This window comes from Anser anser, assembly GCF_964211835.1.
Source record: "Anser anser genome assembly, chromosome: 4".
NCBI classification, from domain to species: Eukaryota; Metazoa; Chordata; class Aves; order Anseriformes; family Anatidae; genus Anser; species Anser anser.
Genome location: NC_139724.1, coordinates 77,682,892 through 77,696,584, shown reverse-complemented (window position 1 = coordinate 77,696,584; position 13,693 = coordinate 77,682,892). Strand labels below are relative to the sequence as shown.

At 44.7% G+C, this 13,693-nt stretch overlaps 1 long non-coding RNA gene across 1 annotated transcript; it reads right to left on the bottom strand.

Annotated features, from left to right (window-relative positions):
- Positions 1 to 4,653: 4,653 nt before the first annotated feature.
- LOC310899167 lies at positions 4,654 to 13,316 on the bottom strand. The gene is made up of 4 exons (XR_014584057.1): positions 8,480 to 13,316; positions 6,094 to 6,121; positions 5,612 to 5,757; positions 4,654 to 4,948 (listed from the first exon to the last, which is right to left on the bottom strand). It is a non-coding gene; the product is annotated as an uncharacterized lncRNA (long non-coding RNA).
- Between the last annotated feature and the right edge of the window lie 377 nt (positions 13,317 to 13,693).

Below are 13,693 nucleotides of genomic sequence, written 5' to 3'. Positions count from 1 at the left end.
AGGCCATCCCAAAGGTGGCTTAACCAGTGGTGGGGTACTGTGAAAGGAACCAGTTTCTCGATGCCATCCTAATTTGTAAGCTGAGATCATCCTAGCATTGCTCTGTTAGAAATCAGTTCTGCTGCAAAAGAAAATGCAGTCAAATATTAAAGGTAGTTAGTTAAATTGGTTAGTTAAATTGTAGCCAAAGCTCAGTTCATCACCTTTTAATATGATCCCCATCCCACTTTACATTTTCCCTCTCATTTAGGTATACATTTGCATTATTCTGCCTCCCATTAGCATCACATTATTAAAGTTTGTGAAGAAAAATAGCTTGGCTTAACTTGGCTTAGCTTGGCTTGGCTTGTTTCCTTTTCTCTTGGAAAATGTTTATTTCTGTACAAATTTCTGACTGAATTTTTGGAAGAAACCTGAAAGTGATGGATGAGTAATTTCCTAAAGGTAATTTTATATTGTAAGACCCATGAATGCTAATCACAAGCAAACCCAAATCATGAGGCACTCAGAAGAAAGAGGATGTAACCAGGGCTGGTAATAGACGCCGTGTGGAGCTGGAAGTTGCACAGAGGTCCCACCTCTCTTCCTGACATGACTTTAAAGCTTCTCAAAAATATGCTGTTGGGTAGAGAGCTTTGCAGGATGCAGCCTCTGCTCTCCTACCAGCCACGTGCCCTTTTAGGTCTTCTCATTGCTGCTGCTATGGCCCCTGGCTTGCAAACACAAATAAGATGTCCCAGCTTCTCTAGATTTAAATCAACAGCCACACCGTAGGCTTCAAAGTGCAGTTACCCCTCTCATTGGCACAAAAGCTTTTCCAAGCAGAGCCAGGGGTGCTACAAGTAGTGGCCCTGGGTGTTTCAGGGGCAAATAGTACTTGACACAGCACCCATCTACTTTCTGTCATGACTTAAAATGGCTTTACATGCTTCTGAAATAAAGAAGCCATCGCTTATTTTATCTCAAATTAGTGATATAATACCAGTTCTTCCAGTCTTTCTCAACAGAGCTGCTTGAATAAATACAGTGTTACAGAAGACTTGTCCAGACACCAGCAAGGACCAGAAAGAAAGATGGGCCAGGATGTAGCAGGACTCACTGGGGAGATGCAGCTACTTTTCCACAGGGCAAGGCAGGAGACTGCAAGCAGTGATTTTCTTCTCTGCATTTTTCCCCAGAGCAGAGCAATAATTTCAGGGATGTTCCTATTAGCACTGGACATTTTCAGTCGTGGAGATTGTCTTTATCCATCATTTTATAGTGCAAGAAAAGGTACTGATGAAGAAGCAAGAAGAAACTGATGCTCACACATTCCCCCTTTTCCCAGGAACTTCTACTGTTTTCATTTGGAACCAGAACAAAACCAACTACTTTTGAAACTGCCTAGATGAGGGAATTTTCACTCCAAAAACATAGTTCAAGAAATTCTTTGGTTATTTTATGGGGGTTTAATAGTATTTTATTATATTTATATTATCTCTTCCTATGTTATGGCAGGTACTCCTGGCATGCCATAATGGCCTAAAATTGTTTAAATATTCTATTTTTATTTTCTTTTCAAAATCATTATGAGCAGCTGCTACTTAGCAGTGAGAGAAATACCTTATCTTCCCTTCCAGATCAAAGTATCTCCTGTTTGTATTGTAATTAAGGTGTTTCATTACTTATTAATTACAACACAAACAGGAGACACTTTGATCTAGAAAGAAAGATAAGATATTTCAGCTAGTGCTAAATAGCATTTGCCCTAAATGATTTGAAAAGGCAAACAATAGAAAATAAGAGAATACTTCCACGACTATATTATGACATACTGATAGTCACATTGCCTAATGAATCCTTTCCCACTGACACACCATGGAAAATTTGTAAAAATGATCACCCCAGAACAAAGATAACAAAAATAGAAAAGAATCTCCAGAAATCTAAAAGAGAGTTCTGAAATATTTTCCTTTTTTTTTTTTCCCCCTAAAATTTATTTTCTTGCACTGATGTTCTTTCTGTGGGATTTTTCGCTGAAATCTCAATGCTTCCATGAAAAAGGCCCTGAAGGTAGGGGGTAAGGGGGGGACTCAGCTGAGTCCAAAAAATACTGTTCTTGGTTCAGAATGATTTTGGCAGATGTTTTCTAACCATCTCTCACAGCCAGGCCCAGGGCTGGCTGCCTGTAATGCAGTGCAGTCGGGGGCTTTTGCGGTAAGTCAGCTGTCTCCAGGACAGATTCCTCCTGCTTTAACCTTCTTGTCATCTCTTCTCCTGCAGACCTTGCTCAAAAATCACCACAACAGTGCACCCCTCAGCAAAAGGCACGTTTATTTAATGACACATAGGATGAAATATTAAGGGCCTTTCTTGCTTCTGCATTGACCAAAATAAATAAATAAATAAATGGGGTTAATTTAGTCCAGATGCTTAAAACAATTAAAACAACAAAGGTTGGAGCAGAGGCCAAAGTGGGGAGAGAACAGGCTACAGACTGTTTAGATAAGTCAGATACACAGGGTGGGCAGGCCCTGATTGCATTCACCCTGGAGTACTCAAGAGCCAAGCCAGGCAATCTCTGACCCATTAGCGATTATCTGGGACAACTCATACGCTTAATACAAAGTGTGCTTGCATCTCTGTTTACTGGGCAGAGCTTCTTAAATATCTCTTTAATCTTCCAGCCTACAAGTTCCTAATGTGCCATCACCGTGGAATTTAGGCACTGATCAACCAATTTCTTCTGCCGTTGCCAGGAGCATCCAGGCTCATAGGATGTTTGGTGACCTCCCAGATGTCTAAGGATGCAAAGTCCTGCTTCATAAGTCTTTGATTTCTAGCCTGGGAGGACAGGGAAGTAAAATGATACAGTGTTGTCGTTTTGTGCTTAACTTCTGCCTTCTGTACACTGGGGTCTTGAACACTCCAGCTGGCATGCACCAGAGAGCAGCAGGGGATGTGTGTGCATGAGCACAAGGGAATGCAAGAAATTGTGGGAAAGGTAAGCGTAAACTCTGCCTTTAAAAAGACAGAGGGAAGGGCCAGAGGAAAAAAAGTCCAAGGGATTGTATAGTTGTCACCTTAACTTTAATGTCAACAGAGATACTCAAATAGCTGATTGAACATGCCTTGTTCAACCCTGGAGGATAAGGAAGTGATAAGAAATGAATTTCCTAAGAACAGGTCATGTCAAACCAGTGTAATTTCCAAATCTGGCAAGGTTACCCGTCTTGTGGATAAAGCGGAAGCAGTAGAAGCAATATCTGACTTTACTGAGTCTTGTGGATCCCTCCCAGGCAGTGGTTTCACAAGACACTAAAGGAAATTATTATCTAAATGGCATTTCCACAGAGCACAGCACATCACGTTGAAGGACCACACTCAGTGAATCGCTATCCACGGCTCAGGGTACGATTCAGATTGCACAGCACCACACCTGTGTTTGAGTGCCTGCACGTGGGTGTCTGCCTGTGCACTACTCAGGGTGGGATTGCTCAGCAGGGTCTAAAGAGCAACGCAGCCGAGTGTCTAGGGCAAAGCAAGAAGGGTGCTGAGTAGCTCCTCATTAAACAAATTGGCTTGGGATGCCTTCAGCTGCCCACACGGCCATGTAGTGCTATTGCAGGCATTGTGGGATATTCCACCTGGCCTCTGCCTGCTGCTCCAATGGGCACAGGTCTCCTGCAGGTCCTGTGCCAGACCCATATGGATGTCTCACATACATTTCAGGATCTCAACTAGCACTACACACCCCTGTACAGATTGCCAAGAGAGCTTTAGATGCTCATTTATTCAAAAGGAAACACTTACACACCCAGATTAGCTTAAGAAACCCATCCACAGACTCTTAACTTTAAATATTTTAATTTCTACACTGATGCCATTTCTAGAGTGGGGTTCAGTAGTCCAGACATAAACATCTGGTATCACTTCATGCATCATAGTGTGCCTGAGAAATCCACATGGGACTGATGGATACACTACTTACAGGAGACACTTTTTCTGGAAAAGCAGGTGGAGAAGGCAGGATACCCCATGATGCCTGATATGATGCTGTAATATCTCTGTGGGCAGCGAATCTGACCCTTGGTAGCAAGGTGGGAGGACAGGCCAGGTGAATTTGAGTAGGAGATTGTCATGTACCTATAATATTCAATAGTGACTTAAATGCTGTACTAGGTGTTTATAGACCATGCACCATTTTCAGATGGCTGTAGCATGAGCAGTTTTGCACACAAGGAGCCCCATTCATCTCTCGCACTGAAACATCTCATTGATTCAAATGTTTTCTTTCCTTACGTTCAGTTCTAGATGCAATTTAGGCTCATTAAAGCAACTAGTCGGCTCCTGTAGCGCCTATCTAGCTGGGACCTGTGTCACAGGTATTTAAGTTCTCTTCCAAAAATACCCTGGTATCTCATCTTCCTTTTGAACTGTCACCTACTAAAAGTTCACTCTACCGCATTTTCTTTGAGGGCCTGGTGTCCTCCCCGCTGAGAGCATGTTTCATCCAATGAAGACACACTTCCAGGTTCATTGCCTCAGCACTGTTTGTGCAACCACTTGGCAGAGTTTAGGATCATTTGTAATTTTTTATCTCACTGTTTTGATATGGAGAGTAGCTCAAAGGCATTGTTTATTAAATTTCTCCACCTTTGGCATTACCTTGAATGTGTCCTTTGCTGCATCCCCAAGCAAGTGGAAATCACTGTAACAACTGTGTGCCTCTGGACTTCTGTCTGACAGTGTTCTGGTTCCAGAGACAGGGTGAAACCCAGATCTGGGAGAATATGAAAACTCACGTTCTCCTAGGCATTGAGCAAGGGTTTGCCTTGCCTAGACAAGGGATTTGTACTGCATCCAGATTCTCCATGGGGTGGAATATTGCTTTTACTCTCACATTTCTCTCATCTGTTGTACCTTTCGTTGTCTCTGCCTCTGCACTTTCACAATGCCAAACTGGAGGCTACAAGAAGAGCAATAAGAGGAAATTTGCATCAATATTCTCACCTCTGGCACAAGGACATTAGTTAGTGCTGCCTCTTATTTTTCTGAAACCTTACTACAAAGCAAGACCAGGAGCTGGAAGCAGCCCCACAGAGAGAGCTTCCTTGCAAATGATTCCTTTGATTTTGGCCCTGTAATTTAGTCTCTCCTTGCCTCCATTTCCAATCTGTTGATGGGGCAGATTGAATCCAAGTCATAAGAAACGTGCATGAAAAGGTGAGCAGATCCAACAGTAGAAGCCAATGGCTCAGTATAAGAGTGGAAACTTTTTCTCAGTGCAGTTTTGTGGTACTCACGTCTGGGAAGTAGTCATTAAACACACTGCTTTCTGATTTTGCAATGATTTAACTTTTTTTTTTTTAAATGTCATATAATAGCCACTGTACAGTGTTCATCTTTGCTTTGTGACCAGGTGAATGGGAACAGCAAAGCTGAGGTGCCCTTGGAAACTGAAGTGTATTGCAAAGTGCAGAGCTGGAGCTGGATTTGTAAGTGGAAAGCTTTCAACCCCTTAGAAACAGGCAGTCACAAATTGTGAACTTTCACTTCTATCCCTTCTTTCCCTCAACCTTTCCCCCCACACGCATCATCACCTCCCAACCCCACACAGAAATTTCCATACTTTGCTTTCTCGGCACATGAACTTGCTGCAAGTGTGAGATGCAGAAGATCGGGTCGTAGGATTGCAGTTGGTGCTGTCACGAATTCTAGAGAGATTTATCTGTGCTTTTTCATGGCATTTTCTACTTTCCTTTAAAGATGCAGATCCTGAAACAAAAGGATTTTTGAGAATATTTCTGCCTTTTTTTTTTTTCACTAATTTCACAGTGAGCAGGATCAAAATGTGCCCTTGTCAGCTCAGACGTATCAGAAAATATGACCCAAAATGGGGAAGTGAAAAGGAAGCAGGGAATAAGATACACTTTTTTTTTTAAAATTAATTAATTAATTTATTTATTTAGCATTTGGCAATTCTCTAACAGTATCTGCTGGCCCTAACACCTAGAAAATCATTCATTTGGCAGTCCTCCCTGTCTGAATCAGCAGAAGCAGGGTTAAAAAAAAAAAAAAAAAAAAAAAAAGATAGGACTCATGCACACTGACCTGGCACAGACTTCCAAGGGCCTTGAGGCTAAAACAAAACAAACCAAAAAAATGAGAAAAACAAGTTTTGTTTCCAAATAAACAAGTTTCCTCTCCCCTCAGGTATGGGGCTCACTCAATTAAATTATGCTCATCTGCCAAGGCCTGTGCACCATGTGGATTTGGTTACTGTCTCTGCAAGAATGTGTGTGATGCTCCAGGCCCCGCAGAAGGCTCGGGCTGACCCCACCCCTCCCCTCCAATGCCCTTCTCCATGCGATCTGCATTTTCGACTTGGCTGATGGGGTTTTTTGTTGTTGTTGTTCTGTTGTTGTTGTTTTTCATAAGCCCAGCCCAGCCCCGCTTGAGCCCTGCGTCTGGATCTGGGTTTGATTTTAATTGCTTGCAGTTAGATCCGACGTGTCTGTGTTCGCACAAAGGCGCTCGCTTGGCAGAGAGCAGGGGAAGGTGGGGGTGCTGTGAAATAGCAGCTCTTGCTGACGGGATCTTTATCGAACTGTGCTCTGACCAGGTTACACCACGGATGGTGAACAAACTTCCCCCTGCCATGAGCAACCTGGCTGCAGTCTTCCTGCTTTGTGTCCCCTTCTGATCCATTGTGCAATGTCGCTGCACTCATTACATTTTATTTTGATCCAAAATCACCTTCATTTAATAAAGGCTACCATCTGCTTTCATAGTCCTCCTGACAGATGCATTTCTGAGACAGGACAGCAAAAAATAGGGCCAAAATCTCTCCTTTTGAAGTCCCTCTAACTTAAGATTGTCAGAACAAAACTCTGTGGGCCTGGTGACTTGATCCTCAGTAAATTGGAAATGCATTTGTACTTTCCACTGAAGGAATAAATACACCTGACATATTGGGTCTTGCTTAAACCAGCCGTGTGCATTGCCAGGTGAGCCTTGGATGTCATTTACTGCACAGACATGCAGATTTCCAGGGGCTGAAGCAGATTATAGAAGGTTCATGGGTCTTGTCCTTGAATAGGAGTGTAAATTTTCACAGCCAGTGCAGGAGGAACTGGTGTTCACTTGCTGCCAACCAACTCTCTATAATTGTGATTTCTTCCATGTTCTTTGCCCCATGATGATGGGGCAGTTCACCTTCATCAGGCTGGTGTTCAGCATCTCTGAAGTCCTGGAGTATCATCTCCTGAGCTCTCACCTCTGACATGCTTTTGAAAGTTTCCTGCTAATTTTTCTTAATAATATGACAATCCCACATCCCCCCACCCCAACTTCTTCCAGATCGGCCGGTTTTACTTCTACTGGGCAAAGGGAGAAGAATCTTGAAGACAGATTGAAGCTATCTACAAATGTCATAAAAAGCAATGGCTAGGTAGAAAAGACATAAATTAGTGCACCCTCAAAGGGAAAGGTCAGCCCATTTGCTAGTCTCAGAGTTATCAACCCGCCGGTCAGTCAGCACGTACCGGCCGGCTAATCAGCATGCAGCGAGCACGGACCCATCCTCAAAGCACATTGCCTTTCCTTCAGGCGTAAAATTAGGCAACATGGGAAGGAAATGAAAAATAGTCAAAGGCAGAGCTTCAGTGTGGTTTTGCCTGAATACCAAGTAGGATCCTGGGGACAGTGACAGCCCTGAGTCCCTTCTGGCATGTTATGACATCGCTGATATTTAATCAGTTTGTCCCCAAACCAGAGATCCATGAAGCTCCCAAAAATGCAAAGGCAGTTAGTTTCAGCAGCAGGGAGCTTTGTGGTGCCTCTGATGTTGTGCTGAGCAGGTCCTATATCTGCAGCCCCTCTGCAGCACGTCTCCCATTCCCTGCTCTGCTGAGCAGTGTCATTGGCTTCACCCATCCAGCTGGGTCAGAGGTCTGAGGAGCATCAGAAGCCTTCAGAACTTGAATGCAACGTCTATGGCCTCAGATGAAAGAGAGCACCAGGCCACACAAAGGAAGAACTCCAAGCTCTGGAAATACCTGCAAAACTTCACTGTCTCTGCCATGTGCCTGCAGTCAAGCAGGATGAACCATTGCCTCAGTCCATTTTGCATTTGGGAAAGAAACCTTGCACATTTGACCTTTCCTCTGTTTTTGTTCTCTCCTTGCTAGGGAAACCCCTGTTGACATTAATAATAATATTTTTTGCAGGTGAAGGGTAGGTAATAGCTGAGTAAGGACCTTTAGGCTGGGTTCAGGATGAGTAAGTGGAAAATCCCTGAATTTGAGCCTGGCTGTGTGAATTGTTCATTTCTCATTAGAGGAGCTCCTGCCAACTCAATTTTCCTGGCTGCATAATGGGGCAGCTCCCAAAAGTAAGATAATTAGCAATGGAAAGGTGCTTTGGCTATTGTGATCGCTGCGGATGATTCAAAACATTTTACTGATCTTAACTAGCTTAATTGACGCAAGCTGCCCACCTCACAGGTCAGTCTGGTGTGTCCATGTGGAAGCTGAGGCTGAGGTATGAAACAACACGTCCTCCCCTGGAAGGCGCTGGCTCCAGGCTGGCCGCTCGGATGCCCCCACTTTGCTGAAGCTCCCTCCTGCCGTGCTGTGGCCGTGTGACCATTCTGGGTCTGACGGATTCGGACCAGGCTGGGAAGTGGGATATTTCGATCTGCTGTGTGATCCAGTAAGAGTTGGCTGTTCTGATCAAACTAGAATATCTTTGGGGCAACAACAGCACCTTTCTGTTTTCCTCTAGCACACCTACCACAGAGGAGTCTCCAGCAGTCTTAGTACTTGTTACCCATGCTAACAAATGAAAAGTAATAAATGGGCCTCGATACTGAGGAGATAAGCCTTCTGTTTTTCTGTGGTGTTTGAAGAAGTGGGAAGGGATTTCAGTGCTGATAGGGACAAAGACACATGTCAAGGCAGAGAAGGCAGCCTTGCTGTGAAGTAAGAGGTATCCCAAAGCAATGATAGGCCGAGAAGATAACAAATAACGTGGAGAAAGGGGTGGAAAACAGGGCGAATTCAAGGCACCAGCTTGGGAAGGAAGACATGGAGGTGGAGGAGGTGTGGGATTGTGTTGAAAGGGGGTGTGGAGGCACAGGGTGCGGTAGGCAAAGTGATGCCAGAGGCCTCAAAGAGTTTGGCAATCTGTGGGTAAGAAAGGGCAGGACAAATTGTGGCAGGGTCACGGACAGCATCTGTCCCCTGCGGAGTGCTCCGAGGCAGTACAGTTGGGAGAGCGAAGGAGCAGCCAAGTGGAGAGCTGCAATATCACACCCATTGCCCATGCCGTGCTGCAAGGAATCAGCCAGGGGAATGCAAAAGAGAAAGCGGGGCTGAGAATCTCAACCAAAAACCCAAAGATTATCAAGAAATCCTGAAGGATCCTTTTCCTAAAGCTGGGTTACTCTGTTTCTCTCAGGTAATAGTTTGTTTGCCAGAAAATTAAATTAAAAGATATATATATATTAAATTCAGGTCCATTATTTCAGCAGCTTTTGGTAACCAATTAAAATAATAAAAAAGAAAAGAAAAAGTCAGAGAAATAAAACAAAGACAAAAGGGAACAGTTTAACTTGCCCATCTGAATTTTTTTTCTCCTTATGAAATTTAATTATGGCAATATGTTTACAGATAAAAACCACTGTAATTCATCTTGGTCAAAGGATACAACATTCATCCTGAAAGAGAATTCTAGCGGCTTGCATGGTTGAGAAACTTAATTTTTCTCTTGAGTTTGGTTAAGAACATTCCTTTGTTTGTTTACCTCCCAAATCAACAACTCACCTATTTATGTGCACAGTCCCACTATGGTGGCTGGAGATGTGTCTGGATGAAATGTTAAGCCTCCGTTTTCATTTGTGAGCTGGAGAAGTTTCATCTTTCATCTTGCCTAATTGATGGTTATTATGGCCTATCTAAAATGGCCACCCTGCTTAGGATTATCTTTAAAATAGGCTTAAGTGGGACTGTATCCATCAGTGGCTCAGCACCTACAAACAACGAGCTTCCTACACAGCATCAGGCATGTTTGATGCAACTGCAGGTTGCAAGCAGGTTTCCTAAGAAGCCTGACACCCCCAACAAACACTCTCTGTGATTCCAACCCCAAACCTCTTGGATTTAAAAGATTTACCATTGTGTAGATTTACATGCTGGAGGAAAAGAAAGAGAGAACTTCATACCTTGTGTACACACCTCACTGACATCAGGCCCTCTCTCTGGGTTAAGGCTGGTGGCTACAGACTTTCCTAAAATCAGAGGAGTTCAGAGGCCTTTAGTCCAAAATACCTGACTCAGAAAGGCCTTGATTTGGGTCATCCTCAAAGCCAACCAGGTACTCTGAGATAATACCACGAAGCAAGTGAGGAGGCCAAGGGCAGACTGACTTGCTCGAGTGTCTGCATAGAAGAGTAACAAACCTGGTGAAGGGACTAGAAAACAAGAGTTATGAGGACTGACAGGGAACTGGGGTTGTTTAGTCTGGAGTAAAGGAGGCTGAGGGGAGATCTCATTGCTCTCTACGACTACCTGAAAGGAGGAGGCAGAGAGGAGGATGTCAGTCTCTTTTCTTAGGTGACAAGTGATAGGATGAAAGAGTCCAAAGTTGCACCAAGGGCGGCTTAAATGGGTCATTAAGAAGAATTTCTTCATGGATAGGGTGGTCAAGCACTGGAACAGGTTGCCCATGTAAGTACTGTGGGGGTATTTAAGAGATGTGTGGACAGGGCAGTAAGGGACATGTGTTAGTTATGGGACTTGGCAGGTTAGGTTGATAGTTGGACTTGATCTTGAACGTCTTTTCCAGCCTTGATGATTTGATGATTCTGTGACCAGATAGAGGGTTTGGAGGGACCTCTGAGGGTTTGCAGCTTCCCCCTTGGTAGAAGGATTGTTTCTTATCATTTCTTCCAAGTCAGCTCTGTGAGCCTCTGAGAAGGCGGACATCAGTCTTCATGTTGGATGCTCCACATGGATTGTTATCAGGGACCTGCCTTGTTTGCTTTGAAATTTTACTTTGAAAAGTGCCCCATTTCAGCACATCCTGGGGTGGGCCATGAAACCAAGTGTCTGCAGCCTGATGTTTTGTCTAGCTTCTGCAGAGGGGTGCAAGACTTCAGGTGAGGGGTGTATGGACAAGGAGGCTGCTGTAAGGGATTGATCTTTGTCTGCAGAGTAGGGAGAGCAGAAATCTTCCACCGAAGGTGACATTAGCCTTCTGCAGTTTACACCAAGTGGCATTAGCCAAAAAAAAATCTCATGATGCTTGACAAAATACGTCTTCTGTTTGAAGCCAGTGCCTTGGAGGTCTGGACTGCTCCATCCTTCACAAATGCGCACAGATACAGAGACAAAGTTGCCTCTCCTCCCTCTCCCCTTTCTCTCCTAGGGCTTCTCCTTATGTGCCCATGACTCTGAGATGGTCTGAGGGCTTCCTCCAAGGGCAAGGGCATCAAATCTTGGATAAGAAAGCAGAGACACGATAGAAGGATCCCTGAAATCTTGGGGGAGAGGGAGGGGCTGCACAGGCATCCAGACAGGCTGAGCCTGTGGGGGCAGGTGCTGTCCGCCCTGCCCTAGGAGGGCTGCCAGGTATGGGTGCAGACAGGCCTCGAGGGAGTGGTGGTCAAAAGAGGCAAATCAAGTGTTGGGACGTTTTAACGAGGCAAGGTTTATAAGGAGGGTGTGAGCATGTGGCTGTGTGCACGCACATCTGCATTAGCCGACCTAATAAAAGGCGCATCGCCTCTCTCTGCAGACCTTGCTTCTCTGGGCTTCACCATGAAGACTGCAGCAACACTATTACGAAGGAATAGGAGGAAAAGAGTAAAATGAATGTAGTATATCTCTCACATACACACAAAGATAACACAATTCCACAGGGAACTTCTGGCTTGGATAAGCCACTTCCCTGGAAGTGTCCAAGGTCAGGTTGGATGGGGCTTTGGGCAGGCTGACCTAGTGAGAGACATCACTGCCCATGTCAGTGGGGATGGACTAGAGGATCTTTAAGGGTCCCTTCCAAGCCAAACCATTCTATGATTCTATGATCCTATACAGTGTGCAATTCCAGTTTCCTAATTCAGAAAATACAGAACAGAAAGCCAAAATGTCACTATACCTAAGGTGACAGAGGTGACCAAAGGTCTGGGTACCTTCAGGGTGAGGGCAGAATGAGCAGTTAGGACTTAGAAAGCAAACCTTGGGTGGGAAGAAGGGAAATGAGATGGAGGTCTGCACAAAATCACAACTTCCCTGGTGAAGGTGAATGAAGAATGACTGTTCTCAAAATCTGAAGTCACGTCCCCAAATTCTTCTGTTATCAGCTTCAAAACAAAAGGAATTGCTTTTTATCACAGTGTGTGAGTATGGCTGGGAACTCATTGTCCCAAAAGAATAAACAGGTTCAGAAAGAGATCAGAGAAACTACCAGAGGGCAGGTCCACCATGGGCTGTGCAAACTCTAGGATGAAAAAACAATCCTGTTGTGTGCTGGCTGCCATGCTTACAGCTTTGTCAGCCTAAATTCAGCCCCAAATAACCATAAATGTCTATGGACTAATTCAATTGCCCACATGTAGGGTCTTAGTGACTTTTCAGACATTTGGGGGTATCTGAGACATCCATGAGGGGTTGGCAAACAAAAGCCCAGCTGTCCTCCTGCAGTGACAACTGGAGGCAAGTGGGCCGCTCTGGTCTGGCTGTGTCTGTGTGGTTGAATGATTCACCCCCTCCACTGACACTGTGACTAGATCACCGCTGAGTGCCCTGGGAGTCCATAGCACAGAAATAAACACAAATCCAGATTCCTGCACTGAGGATTCAGCTGAACCCCATCACACGTCTCACACCAGGCAAGACAAGTGTTGCTCTTAAAGGTGATGGAAGGTACAGTGATGGAAGGGTTGAGGGGAGAAGAAGCAGCGCTTGGGCACACTCAGGTTGATGATCTACAGTGAGGTTTGGTGACTGGGAATGCCTCTGTGCACAGACACTTTCAGAAGCTGTTGGGTAAACTCAGACCAAATGGAGCCCAGTGCTCCTACAGTAGCTCCAATCTTGCAATGGGAAGACAGGAAAAATGACAAAGAAACTTCCAGCAGAGGCTAAGGAGATGAACCTTTTCTATTAGTAAGCTGCATGCGTGACTAGCCATGCTTGACGCCGTTTAAGAGGAAATGAGGGTACATACATATATATATTTTCCAGGGAGAAGAATTACAATGGAGAAAAGCTAGATAAGGAACTCAAAGAGAAAAAATCCAACTAGACTCAAGACTTGAGTGAGTGCAAATAGACCCTCTGCCTCTGTATGTCCCCTTCATCTGTAATGCCTTCATTAAACCACTTGCTTTCTGCATAAAGGAGCTACACTACCAAATAACTTCAGTCAAAGACCAGCCTTGGCTGCCAGCTGCACCATAGGACCACCCTAAGCAGGAGAGTTACCTGCTGAGCTCACTGGGTCTGAGCAGGCTCAGAGCTTGATGTCAACCCAAGATAGCTCACCTGTAATGTGCTGAAAGCCCAGATGTGTCTCTTTCTGCCAGGCACAAGGCCCGGAAAGCCTGAGGGTTTTGTGAAAGGGCTTCATAGTTCGACTGTGAGATACCACTCAGGGTGAGAAGCACACGGCGCTGGGCGACCACTTGCAAGCCCTCTGCAAGACCCTG